The following is an 18,276-nucleotide window of genomic DNA, read 5'->3' as shown; positions in this document are numbered from 1 at the left end:
CCTCACAAAATAAATAAATAAATAATAATATATGTTGGAGATTGTTCTATTTCACTACATTTAGATTTGTCTCATTCTTCTTAATGGCTGCATAGTATTTCATTGTATGGCTTTACTGTAATTTATATAATCAATCCCTTATCTAATAATAGGTACAATTCTTGCATTTACATGATTTACTACACATGTATACTTTCTTTATTCCAAATAATCCATCATATCCTCTTTTGTAACAAACCCTTTTCTCCCTGGAAGTCTTGCTTCTGGAGCCCTCCATTCTTGGGTTTCTGTCTGGACTGATTACCCTCCACCCACTTGCAAAGCTGCCACCCTGGCACTATTCCTCACCTCTCTCCTAGCGTCCACTCTTCCCTAGATACTATAATTTGCTCTTCCTTAGTTAACTCCTTCATTTTGCTGTAGCATATTCTCCAGTAGCTACCTAAGAAAGGATTCATCTGGATCATTAGATGTCTAAGCTATTTATTTTGCCTTTATATATATTTTGGTTGAATACAGAATTCCAGCCTTGGGGGTCTAGTGGTTGAGATTCAGTGCTCTCACTGCCACAGCCCAGGTTCATTTCCTGGTTGGGGAACCACACCACCTGTCTGTCAGTTGTCATGCTGTAGCAGCTGTTGAAAGCTATGCCACCGGCATTTCAAACAGCAGCAGGGTCACCCATGGTGGACAGGTTTCAGCAGAGCTTCCAGACTACACAAACTAGGAAGGAGGACCTGCCTGGCCACCACTTCCAAAAAAAATGGCCGTGAAAACCCTGTGAATAGCAGCGAAGCATTGTGTCCGATAGAGCACCGAAAGGTAAGACGATGGCGCAGAAAGACCGGGCAGGGTTCTGCTCTGCTGTGCTTGGCACTAACAGCAGCAAATAGAATTCTATATAGAAAATATCTTTTATTCAACTTTTGAAGGTACTGCTTTCTTGACTTCTAGGATCCAGAGAAGCTATTGGGAAGGCCAGGTCCCTTCAGACCCTAGTACATTCAGCCTTTTGCCTCTCTAGCTTAAAGTCTGTCAATGTACTTTTACCGTTTTCTATTTTCCAAAGTTGGGTTGCAATTATTTTCCAATGACATCTCATTTTGTTTTGTTTGATAGTGTTTATTCATCATCCCCAGTGGACTCTGGGGAAAGAAAAGGCAATAAAGAAATGTATCAATTCACCACCCCTATCTCTATGGCCCAGTATTTAACTATTGTGCTTCTATTGAATGTTTAAGAAGTTTCTAGTCTTTCACTTTTACAAATACTTGAACATCTTCACAGCTAAATAGAAATCATAATTATTTCTTTAGGTTATATTCAAAGTCAAATTCTTTGATAGCAGTGTTTACAAAATTTCTAGTGCATTTGATAGATATTTCCTAGGGTGTTCATTTTCTGTTGCTGCATAACAGCTTACCACAACCTTAGCAGCCTATCTCACAATTTCCATGTCAGGAGTTGAAGCACGGCTTAATTGTGTCCCCTGCTCAGGATCTCACAAGGCTGCAATCCAGGTGTTGTTCAGGGCTGCGTTCCCATCTGAGGCTCAGGATCTTCTTCTGAGCTGACGCGATTGTTGGCAGAATTCATTTCCCTGCAGCTAAAGAACTCACAGTAGCTTCTTTCTCCAAGGCAGAGAGGAAATGGAGTATCTGATCTCACAGAAGGCCTAAACCCATTTTTAAACTGCTTAGGGACCCTTCACCTTGGCCATACAAGATAACATAATCATGAAAATGACAGCTGTCATATTCATAGGTCCTTCCCACCCTGAAGAGTAGGGGGATTATACAGGACATGAACACCTGGCAGGAGGAGGAAAGGAAGGGGATGGGCCTGGGGTTCATCTAAGAATTCTGCCTACCACACCAAGTTATCTTAAGAAACATCTATGTATTGTAAATATATTCCAGCTTAAAAATTATTTTAATTAATTACATTAAAATTCAGAGGAATATAAGAACTATTTACTCAGAGTACATTTATTCTGATTTTTCTACCATTTAATTTAAGTTTTCACTACCCATAGAACAAAATTTTGACAAACCTCTATCATTTACTTCCCCTCTGCCTACCATGGCTTTTCAATGACCCTATTTAATTCTTAAATGAAAACTTATCCATTTTTCCAAAACTACAAGAAAACACAATGGCATTGTTTCTGGGTTTTTACCAAAAATGTAATTAGACATTAGTATTTTTCCAGGCATTCTGCTAGTCAATGAGTATTGGGAATGCACAAGTAGGTAAACCAAACTCCTCGGTCTTGGGGTACGTCCAGCCTGTGATAAACAGTGAGTGGATAACAAGTGTTCCGGTGAAGTAAAGAATTCCTGAGAAAAGACTTTTTAAACATGAAACCAGTGGAAGCACTCACAAAGAAAAAAGATGATGAACTTCACTGTGTAAAAAGGAGGCCCTTTAGTTTGTCCAAATGAAAAAATGCCAATAAAAACAGTTTAGAGAAATGTATACACATAGCATATGTATAGATACACACTCACACTCAACCAACAGATAAGAAAAAGCCCAAAAGCATGAATAGGAAAAATTTTAAAGGATGTGGATCCAAAATTTAAAGAAAAATACAAATAACCAAACAATACTTCAAAAGTTATTCTCTCTCTCTGATAATGAAAGCAATACACAGAAAGACAGTATTTTCACTTTTCAAAATAGAGAATTTTTCAAAATATTATCACTAAGTGCTGGTGGGGGTGTGACAAGCTAGCTTCTACTATACAGTATGTGGAAGAATAAATTGGGCAACCTTTTCTATAAGGAATTTGTGGATATTAAGGAGGATTAAAGAGCTTCGTACTTGGATCCTGTAATTCCTCATATGAAAAAACTGGAAGGAATTGAAGATTTTAACAATAAAGGAAACTGTAAGTAAATGAAATAGTATATTGTCATTAAAAATCACGTTTTCTAAAATATTTTAGTGATATGGGAAATCACATTGATATGTTAAATTAAAGAAAACCACAAGAAAATTGATCACGTCTATGTAAACAATGTACATAGAAAAAACTTGAAAAGAAATACACTAAAATTTTAGCCATAATTATCTCAAACTCTTAATTACGTAACTTTTACTTTCTTATTGCGAATATTCCATATTAACAAAAAATTCCTAAAACAATAGTCATAGGTCCATAAAGTTACAAAGTTGCTAAACAGAAGAGGAAAATTCAATGTCTTTCACATCTATAAGAGAAAAACCTGATCAGAATTAAAGCCCAGAGACTTCAGAAATATTATAGGAAAGCAGTAAGTGAGCATGAAATCCACTTCATGATTGAAGACATGATATTGAGGACATGGGAGGTGGGGTGGCTCATAGAGACATGTTGATCAGAGAGCCACCAACAGTGTGGCCCAGGTGGATGAGAATTAAAACTGGAAAAAGCAGCCTGGCTGGAAAGGCACTTGTTGGCACGGTCTGATTAATTCTAACAAAAGGCAGATCACATTATCTTAACCATAATACACATTTTAAATATCAGCCGAACTCTTATCTTAACAATTGTTCCAGTTTGGAGGCTGGTTTAAAAACAAAGTACATAATTATTTATTGTTGAATCTTAAAGAAATGAAATAATGTTAGGTGAAATAAACTGGACTAGGTTATTTACAGGAGAAAGTCTAAGATTAGTTATATGAACTTATAATTTCTCAAAATTTTGTGTAAAAATTGTCAACAAACTTTCAAAAATTTGTTTTAATTTTGATAATTAACATTTATATTTAAGGACAGGAAGAGTTACGATGAAGTTATTAACAAATTTTTCTTCATCATCATAAAGGATGGGATAAAAGAAGAAGAAATAAGCTTAAATCACAGTAAAAGAGAGATTTTTTTTTTCTTTGTTTTCTTTTCTTTTGGGGAGAAGAGCATGGATAAAGAATTTGTGGTTAAATTGTTGGAGCCAATTGCTTAGAAGTTTATTGTCTTGCCACCCTTGAAGATCTTTAATAGTACATTTAACAGTCTGACTTGCTTTAGGTTTTCATCTTAAGCCTAAAGTTTCTGCCAAGAAACAGAAGAATGGACAGAATGACCTGTTCCTCTCCCTTGAAATTCCTATGTTAATAGACTGTAGCACATTGTGTAAGAGACAGATTAAATAAATAGCATGCAATATTTTAGTTTTGAAAAAGAGTTAAATATTGCATTAGAAAGATGCCAGATACATATTGGACTGTTTGCCTTCAATTTCATATCACATCTTTGCACAGTCAACCACACTGGATGGGCCATACCTGGAAGAGGAAATTTGAGAGAAGAGATGTGAGGCTTGTGGGTGGGCCTTGCAATTGTTAAAACATTAGTGAATGGGATCTTTTTCCTAGAGCAGAAATGCAATTTTGTCAGGAGAAAGAGGGAACTGTTTTCGTTTTTTATGAAGCAGAATTCCTTCCTAATTCTCTGAGCCTTTTACTATAACTGCTGTAGCATGTGTTTTAAATTATATCGTATGCATGTGTTCCCCATAAAATTAGCCATCATGACCCATTGTTCCACAGTCCTTCCTTTCATCACATTTTAGAGGCCTGTGTTCCATATTAGCAAATAACCCTTAGGGAAAATTATGCATTTTCCATACACTAGCTTTGTTACATATTTGATAACACTTCTTGTATATTTTGGGATATGGGTCCATATATAAAAATTTTTTAAATAATAAAACAAGTGGCCAATTGTTTCCTCATGGCAAACAAACTAGGAAGTCAAAATGAATATATCTAGCATCAATCTCAAAACTGAATTAACAGGTCCGTTTTTAACCCATATGTTCATGAATGTATAACTCCATCAATATGTTAACTAGGGTGAGGGCACGTTGCCAAGTTTAGAACCCACTTACATTCCTTGGGTTCTGAGTTTAAAATGAAATTTGATACCTTCCAGGTTCAAGGTCCTTGTTGGTGCTGTAAAAATGTGATTTCCTGGTTGAAAAAACTAAAAGTTTTTGGACACCAACTTGCTCACACAAAAACATGATAAGTGTGAATGAATCAGTAACATATGGATTACATTTTCTTTTTGAAAATCTTAGGGTTTTTTTAAAACATTTTAAATGGAAAATTCATGGTAAAAACATGCATTGGATTTAGCCAACTCTAAATCATTTGAAAAATATTTGTAAGGCATTTTTCTCTCAATGGATATGTGGCAGAATTTCAAGCCCTGATGTTAATGTAACTACACTCTTTTCCCACACCTTTCCCCAAGACCCTCAAATTAATGCACGAGAGAAAATAAATTGCTGCTAAATTCTTTCTCTTGTTCTTTTTCTTTCTGACTTCCTTGACTGTGCCCTGAAAAACTTTGTGTGTCATTTCTCTTGCAATGGCACAGGTGTTTTTTAATTAAATGGTGCTTCAAACTATTCTAAATGTAAAGCTCTAGAGAGTAGCAGCAAAGGATATACACTAATGATGAAAAAGAATACATTTGTTTATAATTCAGAATGGACATCCCAAAGATGAGAAGAGTTGTTTTCTTATCCTCAGTCTACAATCCTTTAATCCATTAATCAAAATTAACCAATAAGGATATTTTCTCGGAATGACCCCTGAGTACCCAAGAGGAGTAAATAAATATACAAGGAAATAATAGAATATTGTAATGTCTCAAACCTTAATAGATTTGTGTGTGTGTGTGTGTGTGTGTGTGTGTAAAATACCATTTTCTGTATTTGTACCTTCTTCTTTGAAATGTTTTCTGGCGTCAAGTTCCTAGAATTAGGCTTTGACATCAGCAAATTTTCTGGGCTATAGTCAATCTCACATGTAAATTCACTTAATTGTCTGCCCAAATTGTTTCTGAAAATAAAATTACATTTTCCCTGTGAGCTTATGATTGCCATTCTGCTCAGTTTTCTAGAATTCTGCGTGCTCCTTTCCCTGGGTCGTATGTTTAGTGAATTTGGTCAGGGCACTTTGCCAACTGCAGGTTTTGAGAATTGTGCTGTCTTACCTACTCAGCTCAAACACTGCAGAGGTCTGAGCTTGGTCTGGGCTACCCATCAGAATTTATTACTTAATGCGTTTCTAATTTCAGAGTACAAACAACAATATTCTATTTCTTCCAAACATTAGTATGGATGTGCAGACCACCTACAGTCCACCCTCCCTACCTCTGGGTTCCAAACCTGCAGATTCAACCAACCACAGATCCAAAGGCCTACCATGGTTGCGTCTGTCCTGAACACGTACAGCCTTTTTTTTCCCTTGTCTTTATTCCCAAACAATACAGTATAACAACTATTTACATAGCGTTTATATTGTATTACCTATTATAAGTAATCTAGAGATGATTTAAAGCATACGGGAGGATGTACCTATGTTATATGCAAATAGTATGCCATTTTATACAAAGGACTTGACTATCCAGGGATTCAGGTATCCACGGGGGTCCTGGAACAAAGCTCCCATGGATACTGAGGGACAACTGTATTTATTTTAGATTCCATTCAAATAAAATATATAGAAACATATAGGCATTGTTTATGGAATTTGACGACCATAGTGTGTAATCTCTGTCCAGGTTTTTTGTATAGACAAAAATCAAGGTGACTATTAAAAAGCAAGAAGACTATAAGATCTCATATTTTATGTGACTGTACAAATTTCGCAACATTACATTACATTTATCTATACAGAACCTAACTCTGAAGCCATGGATAGTTGAAATTCCCTGGACTGTGGCAGATTAATCCATGAAGGTTGTCTCCCAACTCTCTAATTACAATTAATAAATTTAATTACCATGATGGCTTGAGTATTATGTTTTTGTCTTATAACCTACTGTGTCTTTTTTTGCTTCTGTAAAAGAATGTCACCCTAAAATGTTTAAGAATGGTGAAAATTTCCTAAAGAATTTAAGATTTAACTATAATAATGTTGAGTTTATTTATTCAAAATCTAACAAAATTTATTGAGTATCTACAAAATATCAGATACCTTCCTACATTCTGGGGATATTCAATAGCTATACACATTTTACACCATAATTGTTGAGATTAGGAAACACTTCTAGGCTACAATTACTATAATACTCTATTTCATGTTTCCAAAAATTAATGAGTCAATTTTCAACTCTGTCTTCTCCAGATTTTATTTACCTTTAACATAATATTATAGGGAAACTCGGCTTTCTTTCCATCCTTCTAAATGAAATTTTGTGTAAGTAGAGATGAAAACAGCATAAATCAATTCCCTTATGTCAATTATTTGCTAAGTTCTATGTACAGTTTTAAAAGCTGACAGTAGTAGTATCTTAGATGAATTTGGGAGGTTTGATTCCAATTGATCAATTCTTAATCAAGAATAAAGTATCACTCAAATTCAAAATAAGAAGTACATCCTCAGAATGTTGTGTTCCACTACCAATTAAGTTAAGAATGACTCCTGTGTTTTAGCCTGGCAACTTTTGTTTCCATATAATAGCAAATCGAAATAACAAAACATTTACAAAGGATGAGTGTTTCTAATTAGCAGGATATAATAGCAAACATAAATGTGCCTAGATTCATGAATCAACAAATAAAAACAACTTTAGCTTCATTTCCAATGTTTAATGCCTTTTTTCCTTATTTGGCATCCTCCCACCCAGGAAGAAGGTACAGTCATAAAGTAATTGCTGAAAGCGATGCTGCATTTCTTTCCAGGTGAAAAAACAGGCCTGGGTGAGAAATGTATCTGCAGAGTGTAACACTGGCCATTCATCTTACTCATTTAAACTATTTGTATCGTTGAATGTAGAAACCTGAGAGATGGAAATAAACGCCAGAAATATTTGTGGGAAGAACAAAGCTTCTAAAAAGATGTGAGAGAAGGAAATATTGTGAAGAACATCTCTCACTCTAGACACATGGAATTATAGAGCCTTTAAGTTGAAAGAAAAATCCATGACGAATCTAGCTCTCTCGCTACCACCAAATTTCTGTCAGAGAGCTCTGAGCTTCGGTTTACACCGTTTCAGTGATTGGGAATCGACTGCTTCACAAGAGCAGCTGAGCCCATTTTTTAAGAGCTCTAGCTATTTCAAACCTGTTACTTACTCTGCCTCTAAAAATTCTACTTCTGGGTTTGAGTTTTGCCCTCTAAAGTTAAAGAAAAATCCACTCCACACATCATCCGTTCATGTATATAAAAATAATCATCATGTCTACTCTGTTTTCACTTCTTCACTTCTGCAAGAGAAATGTCCTCAATTCATACAACTATTCCTCAGAGAGCTTGGCATTCAACTTGTTCCAGCACCTTGATGGTCCTTTGGTCATTATCCTCTGGAAGGAAATACTCCACCTGTGATTTAGCAAGAGTTCAATAAAAAATTAATACACAAATATGTCCACTGATGCATCTATGTTTATTTAACCCAGTATTTCAGGATTTTTAGTGGACAAAGAACATCCATTGGCTGAGGAAGCACAGAAGAGGGATCTTGACCAAATGCCCTCAAGGAAATCTGCTTATATCACTATGGGATGTGGCAGAGTGGCTGAAGATAATTTCAGGTACCCAAAAGCAGAGATTGCCCCTACTCCTGCCTTTTCACCATGAAAGTACATGATCTTAAGAGTATGGCAGCTACTCTGATACTGGAAGCAAATCTACAGAGACAGATTACACTGGTGCCTTTCATGGAGTTTGGGGCTCCTCTGGACCCCCACTTCCCCCCACACACACATATGTTCACTAATCCAACAGGAACTTTTTACTATTAATTACTTCTATACCAATATTACCTTTCCAACCAGCCTTCTAAAAGATTTGAAATAGTCTCACCAATGGAGAAGAAAAAGTCTGTAACACTAAGACTTTCTCTCCCTGCCACGAGGCTTGGCACCCTACAAGACAGTCAAAAGAAGGGAAGAATCAATGAGCTTCAAAAAATTCTGGTATTTCTCTACTGAATGTTGAAAAAAGTCAGAAGTCAGGTTGTGTGGGTTTCTTTGTTTATTTGTGTGTTTGACTTTGGAAGCCACAGGTCCATGAGGTGGGGCAATGGAGACAGGTAGCTACAGCCAACTAGTAGACATTTCTTGGCCAAACACAAGACTCTAGATGGCAGCATGTCACTGAGAAGGGTAAGGAGCTAGCTGTTAGAAGGTGACTCATATAGAGCACCGAAATGGGTAGTGGTGGTTGTCGCAATCACAATTGTATGCATAGAGCTTAGCACTGCTTACTTAACTAGGAGAGCAGCCAGTGACCACGGTGGCAACAAACAGTCACAGCTGTGCTCCACACGCCCACAGAGCTGAGCACGTAAGAGTCCCCAAAGGGCTCCAGAATCCCATGGACTTGAGTAAGTAGGACGATGTTGGAGTTAAGAGTTGACTGGAACATTTGGAGAATCTCATTCGAGACAAAAATTTTTTCCGTGCTTGGGACCTAGATACCATCTCCCACGCCCCTGGATGTCAACACACGCAAATATGCACAGAAAACCACAAAATATCACCTCAGCATCTCATAGCTCAAACCTCCATGACTTCACTGGGCAGCTGAAGAGGCGGCTTAACTAAAACATAACAAGTGGAAAGAGACTGGATTTGGGCCCAGGGAGAGATGAAGAACACATCTATCAGCTCAAAGACTTTGGGATCATTGATAAACATGAAAAGGAAATACTTGATTGGTATAGGTACTCAACTGGATGATGTTAAAGGAATACTAGTAGAAAAAATAGTGCAAACCATTTTACAATCTCCCACTGCCCCCAATTCTTTTTTTAGCCTCCTAGCTCATGCTCTAATTATTTTTCACAATCACTTCATGTTGTAAGCTCATTTAGTTTTGGTCAACTAAAATTCCAATATTAATTTCATGTGAATTACTTTCTAGACATGTCTCTTCTCTCCTATAATATGGAATTAATAGCATGAACCTAAATGCAGGTCTTTACTTTGATTCCTGTTAAATTTTATCTCGTTAGTTTGAGTCCATTATTTGAGCCTATTGAAATAATTTTTCATCTTGATTCTCTCATCCATTATATTACTTCTCATTCTCATCATTGTATAAATTAGTTGATAAGTAGTATCCTTTATCCTTAAAGCCCAAATGCTCCAATAGCAAATAGAAAATGTTCCTTAAGAAGTGATTTTATTCAGTCTATTGACTTTTGAGTGCAATCCATTTGCCTATTTCAGGTTTAATGAATGTACAGGTTATGAACTGAGGCTTTGTCTAAGGACTAATATATAAATAGCTTTTGAAACAAAGCATCATTAACCATGATTTGTAGAATGATCATCAATCAAACCATTCTCCTTATTTACTTGCATTTTTGTTAATGCACTTAACTTTTTATTATTTTCTTCTTCATATACTTCCATTCTTCTGTGAGACACTCTCTGAAATGTTCAATAGTTAGATTCATTGACAAGAAGGGAGAAGAGAGCTAAATGTATGAGCCCTTCATATGATTCTGACATATTATACTTGACATCCTTCCTCCCCAGAAGCCTATGCATAATGTCTGACTCTCATATTTTTTATAAATGAAAAAACCGAGATTCTAAAAGAAATATATGCATTGGCTGAAAGCACAGAGTTGGTAAGTGGTGAATCTATGGCACAAAACCAGGTTGATCTACTTCCAAAGCTTGCCTTGCTTGCTTTCCACGGAGAGTATACTCATCCCATTTGACAAGTACCCTTTGATGATTTGTTTTAAGACACTTTGTGCAAGGAGCACCTGGAATACAAATACAAGGAAAAAAAAAAAAAAACAGCAGAAGGAAGGACAGTAAGGATAAGACAGGTGTAAGAACATCTAGAGTACAGGATGAGTGGGATTGGCAACAAGAAAGGCACAAACATGAAGCTTGGATGAAGAGGAGGAAAGCTGCCTTTTATTAGAAAATTGTGTTTGTCTCAGGCCACTCCTTCCATCTGGACTTGCATTCCTGATTGCCTGGATCATTCTTTATGCTACCCACCTCCTTTACACTACTGTGGGCAGCTGCCCAATACAGGAACATAGAACATGATTTGGAATTAATCACATCTGGACCTGAAATCTGTCCTAGCCTCTTTCCAGTGACCTTGTTACTTTACCTGTCTGAGCCTGTTTCCTTTTCAGGAAAATTGTCACATTAACACCTAAACACAAGATTGTAATAATAAGTTAAAGTACATCATACATGACATATTGGTTCATAGTAGGCATTCAGAAAATAATTTTTCCATTCTTTGGCTGTCTATCAAACTCATTTTCCTTGAACACAATTTTATGTGTTATGTGTAATTCCTAGGTTTTTGTGTTATGTGTCATTTCTCTGCTTAGAACCATTAATGATTCCCTTTGCCTTCTTCATCATATCTACTTTCCCATGCTGGATTGATAAAATCCTCCCTAAACCAGTCTTTCCTACCTACTCACGCTTACATCCTCAACTCCGTATTAATCAGACCAAGAGCCCCACTGATTTATGAATATACCTCATCCTCATCCCAGTCTCAAGGCCTTTGACCATTTCCTCCTCCCATTTTTCCTCTGCTTATTCATCCCACAAATCCTATTCATCATCTAACAATCAGCTCTGGTTCCACCATACTTACAGTTAACCACTTCAGCCTTTATTGATTTATTCTTCCTCCTATGAGTGCTGTCAGGGAGGAAAAAATCTGCCTCTACCCTTCTAGGTTCTTCTGGCTGGTATAATAATGAAACTGACTTGAGAAAGATTAACAGGGGAAAATCAAACAAAAGTTTAATAAAATGTATACCTCCTGAATACATGGGAGAGACTCAGGAAAACTGAGAAACTCATCAAAGTGGCCAAAGCCATCACCTTACACATCATCTTTAGCTAAAGACAAAAGAAGAGGTGGGGAGTCAGCTATGGGAGGTTACCAGAAAAAGCACCATAAAAAAGATAAGGTTGTTATGCAGATTTAAGTCCTTGCCTTTTCCACTGGTAAGAGTTTCTAGATTGAGTCATCCCCTTCTTCCTGGTACAGTGACGGAGACACTCTTACAGATGGAGATTTCCCTTACGAATGTAAATGTCTTTTACAAAGGGTAACTTCTACTCTGTTTTCAAAACTTTCCCTACTTCGCAGTTTCTTAAAAATAATGAGCCTAAAGTAATTCTTATGCCAAAGAGACATATTTTAAGGTTACAAATTCTACTCCCCTATAGTCCTGTCTTTGAAACTTCCCCGAGTTTCACAGTCCAGAAGCTAAGTCGGTAGTTTGCTACATCTCATTGAACCAGTCACTCAGTCCTGAGAATAGGTTAGTTCAGTTACACGGTTGTGTCTCATTTCAGGAGGCAGTAATGTAGCTAGGTTCCCAAAGTTAGGCCTATGTTTTGCAAGGAATCAGGCACTAAATGAGATGCCTTTTTATAGAAACAAAGACAAAGGTTAATGATTGGAGCAGACTATAAGGCAGTTTATGAGCCCAGGGGGCAGCCAGTTAAGAAGATTTCTAGATGTCAGAGTCAAAGCATCTGTTGAAGCTTGAAATGTCTCTTATGATGTCATCAGGTATTCAGGTGAAGTTTCAGAGTGGCCCACACAGCAACAGGTATGAAGAAGATTGTCTAAACATGAGCTCATATGATTTATGATTTCTCTGAAGTTTATATCAAGTCATTCATATTTAGTTTGCAGGACTGTGGGGGACAAGGAAGCTTTAGTTTTCAATGATTCCAAGTCAAAAGAATGGGAGAAAATTTGAAATGTTAGTTTAGAGATTTGAAGCTAGAAGAATTCAGGATCCAGTCCACTTTACAGGTTAAAAAGAAAAAAAAGACAATGGAAAGCACTAGAACCTAATAGCCACAAATGCGTGTTACTGAAACATAATTTTTCTCTCTAAAATCATCCTCACTTTTACCAAAGATAGCCAATTTAAGATTAATTTGTTTGCAAAATAATTCCAGTTTCAATAACTTTGGCCTGTTTCTTTACATAATTACAGCAAGAAAGTCTCTTTTAATCTGCTTTGTTGAAACTTTTCATATGGAATCTTCAGATTGAACTTTTAACAGCCTCTTAAGGCTAAGAAACCAAGCCAAATACTTGCCATCAGATGTTGCCTACAATTCCTATACTTTGGGTGAATTCTTCTCTTCTTGAGATTCCCAAAATATCTTGAGGTTCCTGCACCTGCCAGAAAGTTACTTTCTTTACTCACCTAGAAAGGTTGCCAGGAACCTTGTAAGCACAGTACCAGGCCAATATTGCCAAAGGGTTTTACTCAGCTCCATAAAGTCAATCTTAATTCCTTAAAGCTATCTGGTCATATCTGAGTTTATACATATCATTTTCAAATTTGACATTCCAGTCAAAGCCTTGGTAATATAACCAATGTTTCCAGTTGTGTCCTGTTATAAAGAGAACAGATTCTTACTGAACTTACAGAAATAACTATATAGGTATGAAAATAAGAATACTCACTGAGAGTTTCTGAATTCTTGAGAGGTCAGGTAGGGAGAAAAAGATAAATGTTTCATTTGCTTACAAAGGTATTATTTACCAAATTGCTATAGGGCATAGTAGCTTAGGAGAAAAAAAATTCCTTATGTTTGGAAAACAAAGATTAAAGATACAGTAGTACTTCAAATAAAAATTGTGATCATCTTCATTAGTTCACCTAGTTCCATGCAATTATTTCTTGTTAATCTTGATTTTTTGTTAGCAGTTTTATGAAGTCATCAGTCTCTCCATTAGAGTTCTGCAAATTCTTAAGCAGTTCAAAGGTATGATCTAAAACTTTACCAGAATCCTATATTCTAGAGTGTCACAGTTCTTTTCATGAATGCCTCTGAAGATAAAATATATTTGTAAAAGCATCAGAGTGAAACAATAACTCTCTGTAAAGATTTAATAAAGCCCATGGTTAAAGGTCAGATGAGAGTTCATTATAATGCAATAAGAAAATTTAGTTATTTCTATGACACACATTTAAGATAACTAGAATAATGACTGATAACATTGATACCAGGCCATGTCAGAATTTTAGGAATTTTATGCAAATTCTAGAACATTTATATTAATATTCACACAAATATAATCTAAGAAGGTTTAGCATTACTTCTTATTTGATGATGCTTCCCATATAATTTAACATGTCAAATACACCTGATTAGTTTGACATCTCTCTTTTTATAAGGATAGGGAATAAATCCTTTGAAATGTTCCTGGGTCCCACTGGAAATTTTCAAAGTTAGTTGAGGTCAAAAAGACTTCATTTAGAATTTGCTTTTGGGAAGTCTGTCAAAAATATCAAAGAGGTTTTAAAACACGTGGTCAAATAGGATCATAGGTCACTGTGAAACACAGTTTAGTTATCCATTTAATCAAAGTGATAATAGAAGATGCTCAAGGAAAATACAGAAAGGTAAATGGTTGTATAAAGGAAAAACATGGCTCTTTTAATAGAAAAGACTCAGTTTTCTTAAGCAATCAAAGACCTGAGGATAAAGATAGCAAACATGGGATATTATCTTGATAAAACGCAAAATTCTTGTTTTCTAGACAGATTATTTTAAAAGGTAAAGGAAATCTTTCACAATATCATGTATTAATTAGAATTCTTAACCCTTAGAAACCTTATTTCTAGTGAAAACTAAGAAGTAAGCAATTGTGAACTGTCTTTAACATACTCTAGCTTGGCAAACTTTATAAATACCTTTTACAATTTTTAGAAACATAATTTTTAGCATGGAATAAAACATGTTTACTAACAGACCCAAATATCTCTAGCTCTTCTATAATAAGAGGTCAAAGGTAGGTAAATTTAGACTCGTTTAACAATTAATATTTCAGTATATTATCTTATTTGGAAATGATCTAGACACTCAATGAATTTCCATCATTTAATTTAATTTAGCAAAACTCTAAGATTTCAAGTAACCAAAAAGATTTTGAAACTATTTTTAAGTACATATACCAAAATTATAATTGTTTCTAAAAAGTTTATCTATAAATTCTTATCCCACTTACACCTATCTAAATCATTTGCTCCCAAAAATTTTGTTTAGATTACTCATGAAAACTCCATGAGAGATTAGACAAAATCAACAATCATTCTAAATTAATTTTTTTGCTGGCAAATTTTGCAACACAGATAACATGAATTTGACTAGTAAATCCAGGTAGAATAAAAGTTATTTATCTGCATTGTATTCAACATTGATAACTTTAAAGACACGTGTGTTTTAATTAAACCGACAAACTTAAACTAGCTTAAATGCCTAATATTTTCCCAGATCACGTGAACCTGAAATTCACTTGGGTTAGTTTCTATTATATTTCTGAGAATTTAGAATACTCAATCCTTAATTTATATAATTGTTCATTAGTTTTAAAGCAAATTGAATAGAGTTTTTTACAAATTAATTTTGGCAATACCACCCAGAGGTAAAAAATATATATATATATACGTATCTACAATATGCATATATAGACACAGACAGACACATCAGAGACCTGATAGTTACTAATATGTGTGAGGAAAACTCTTAAGATTTTTCATTTCTCCAATTTCCACATACTTCCCTCTTTTTGTTCCTTCTGATGAGAAATTTTTCCCTAAAGTTTTTATTTTAAAGAATGATTCTTGGGCCAGCCCCGCGGCTTAGCGGTTAAGTGCGCGTGCTCCGCTGCTGGCGGCCTGGGTTCAGATCCCGGGTGCACACCGACGCACCGCTTCTCCGGCCATGCTGAGGCCACATCCCACATACAGCAACTAGAAGGATGTGCAGCTATGACATACAACTGTCTACTGGGGCTTTGGGGGAAAAATAAATAAATAAATAAAATTATTAAAAAAAAAAAAAGGAATGATTCTTAGTTCTTAGAGAAGATGGGGGAAGAAAATCTACATTACAAAGGCACAAAGAAAAGTATTCAAGTTTCTTCCAAGAGGAATTTTGGGGGGCATTTTTCTTTGTTATCAGAGGTCTAGGGCAATTTAAATTTTTAAGTTCAAGACAATTCTGTTTCTAACATGCCAATATCAACAAGCATTTTAGATGAATAAGGGAGGTTTGGGGATGGTGGACATAGGTGAGATTTTGAGTTGTTTCTAGAGACATATTTCTGGTTTTGTAGAGATTTGTAAGACAAAGACAGTTGTTTTCAATTCCCCAAAGAGCTGGGTTGTAGCCTGAATATGAAGAGATTGACCTGCCTATTTTAACTAAACTTACTTTTTTATATCAGGGAGATTTCTAAGATGGAAATCAAAAGAATTCTATGCCCTAGAACTTCAGAACAACTATTTAGACTGAGAGCTCTCTTAAAAAATAAATTTTAATTTATAAGTTTTTCCAATTTAAAAGATCCATTGTCTGGCCAATGACGAGTAGGATCTATTAATCTCAGTAGCAACTCAAACCAATAAGCCTTTTCATGGCTTAACCATGGATGCAAGAGGCTTTCTTAAAGAAGAGTGCAAAGGATACAGCCCTCACAAGATCCTGATGCTTTACTCCCAGAGTTAGCCTAAGAAAGCACAAGTGGTAACTATGAGGGGCCTTGTTTTTAAACAGCTGTTCTAAGACACAAGAAATCACATATTTTGCCCTCCCCTCCTCATGAACAGAATAGGGTGACTTACCAAGCCAAAAGTTTACTCATTTCTTTTTAGATTCTGTAAACTTGGATCCACAGCCTGTTTGGCTGCTCACCAGATGTGTATGGACCCTTCGGCTGGCAGAAACCAGAGAGAACATTCTCATTGGTCATAAAGCCAAACATAGAACAAGATGAGGGAAAAAACTCATTTGGTTTTTCTTATATGCACATCAACAGCTTTAGCTAAGCCTTGGGTCTCTTGGAAACAAACTAATACCTAGGAGGGATGTGCCGTGGGGTGGGGGCTTATGTCTTGTTTTCAGAGTATCTTATTGCATAGAAATTTTCTTGAAGTTGGTGGATGATAGTGTCAACCTAACTTGTTCCATGAACAACTTATCCTATCATGGGGAGCTTCTTGAAGTGGCAAGTCCCCAAATGGCTCTTAAATGCTCAACTTATGCCCACCAATTGTGTGGCTGTGGCTTCCAAGATGATCCTTAGCAACAGCTTTTACGTCATGTGCATATTAACCTGCAGCAAAGTCTGTCTAAAGAGACACCAGTCTGGTGAGAACCCTGAATTCCCCAGTCCATGAGGCCAGCTTAAACAGCAGGCTTATTAGAGTCTATCCCTGCATTCTTGCTCTATGGTTTTTTTTCCTTATGACAAAGGACACAAAAGACAAAAATGAAGACAAACAGTAACCATCTCTGGTAGAAAATAGATCAATAAAGCCAAGACTACTCTACCAAATTTCCCAGAGTCACTAAGCCCAAGGAACTTGATCTACAAATATTTTTTCCTGCTAATCTAAATTTAGAAGGGAAAAAACTCACCACTCTTTGCTTTCATTGGACCTTGCAAGCAGAGGTCCGGGAGACTGACATGGCGAGAACTCGAAGCTGCCATGTTGAATATCATCCTCAGCTCAAGACAAAAGAAGGTATTGGAGGTTGAGGGAGTCAGTTATGAGGGGTTACCAAAAAAAAAGCACAGTAAACAGGGTAAGGTTGTTATGTAGATTTAAATTGTTGCCTTTTCCGTTGATAAGACTGAGTCAGCCCTCTCTTCCTGGTACAGCGAGAAGACACCCTTGCAAACGTAAATGTATTTTACAAAGGGTAACTTCTATTTGGTTTTCAAAGCTTCTGCCATGTCTGATGTTTCTTAAAAATAATGAGCCCAAAATAAGTCTTATACCAAAGAGATATATTTTGAGGTAACAAATTCTGCTCCCCTACGGCACTTACGGTGATTAGTGATCGTGGAAAAGATTTTAGCACATTGTTTTCAGCTCTTCTCCCAGACTTCAGCCTTTTTTCCCTTCAGATCCCCACAGCTAGGCCTCCCAACTTTATCTTGTCCCAATTCTTAGGCCAATCTGGACGTGAGACCTACAGACCTGCAGGTATCACACAGGGCTCAAACTGCACTGTTCCTCATGCAACTTATTCCAGCGCAAGACCCCTCAGGCCCAGGACCCCAGACCAGCACAACCTCTTAGGTTTCTATATTGCTCCCTGAGTCTGTTCAATGGCATCCCCAAGGTTTGCCCTGGACGTCAATGGATTTTCAACTTATCTGCTCCTTTTGTTCCCTAATGTTGGCTCAATGCACAAAATTGGATGTCTGCCTCATCCCTCAATAATCTCAGCACTCAAAGCCCACTTGGAACCTACCTGCCTCATGCATACACTGCTATCCCTTGGT

The 18,276-nt window shown here is 36.3% G+C and overlaps 1 long non-coding RNA gene across 2 annotated transcripts in view; it reads right to left on the bottom strand.

Annotated features, from left to right (window-relative positions):
* The window catches only part of LOC131399714 (uncharacterized), a 180,125-nt gene extending 162,647 nt beyond the window's left edge, over positions 1–17,478 (bottom strand). For both annotated transcript variants that reach the window (XR_009217206.1, XR_009217208.1), the window contains exon 1: positions 17,403–17,478. This is a non-coding gene — a long non-coding RNA (uncharacterized LOC131399714). The remainder of the gene's footprint in view (positions 1–17,402) is intronic.
* Positions 17,479–18,276: the final 798 nt, after the last annotated feature.

Source organism: Diceros bicornis, chromosome 39 (assembly GCF_020826845.1).
Source record: "Diceros bicornis minor isolate mBicDic1 chromosome 39, mDicBic1.mat.cur, whole genome shotgun sequence".
Classification (NCBI taxonomy): domain Eukaryota; kingdom Metazoa; phylum Chordata; class Mammalia; order Perissodactyla; family Rhinocerotidae; genus Diceros; species Diceros bicornis.
Note: the sequence above shows the minus strand (reverse complement) of the source record. Positions and strands in the feature narration are given on the sequence as shown.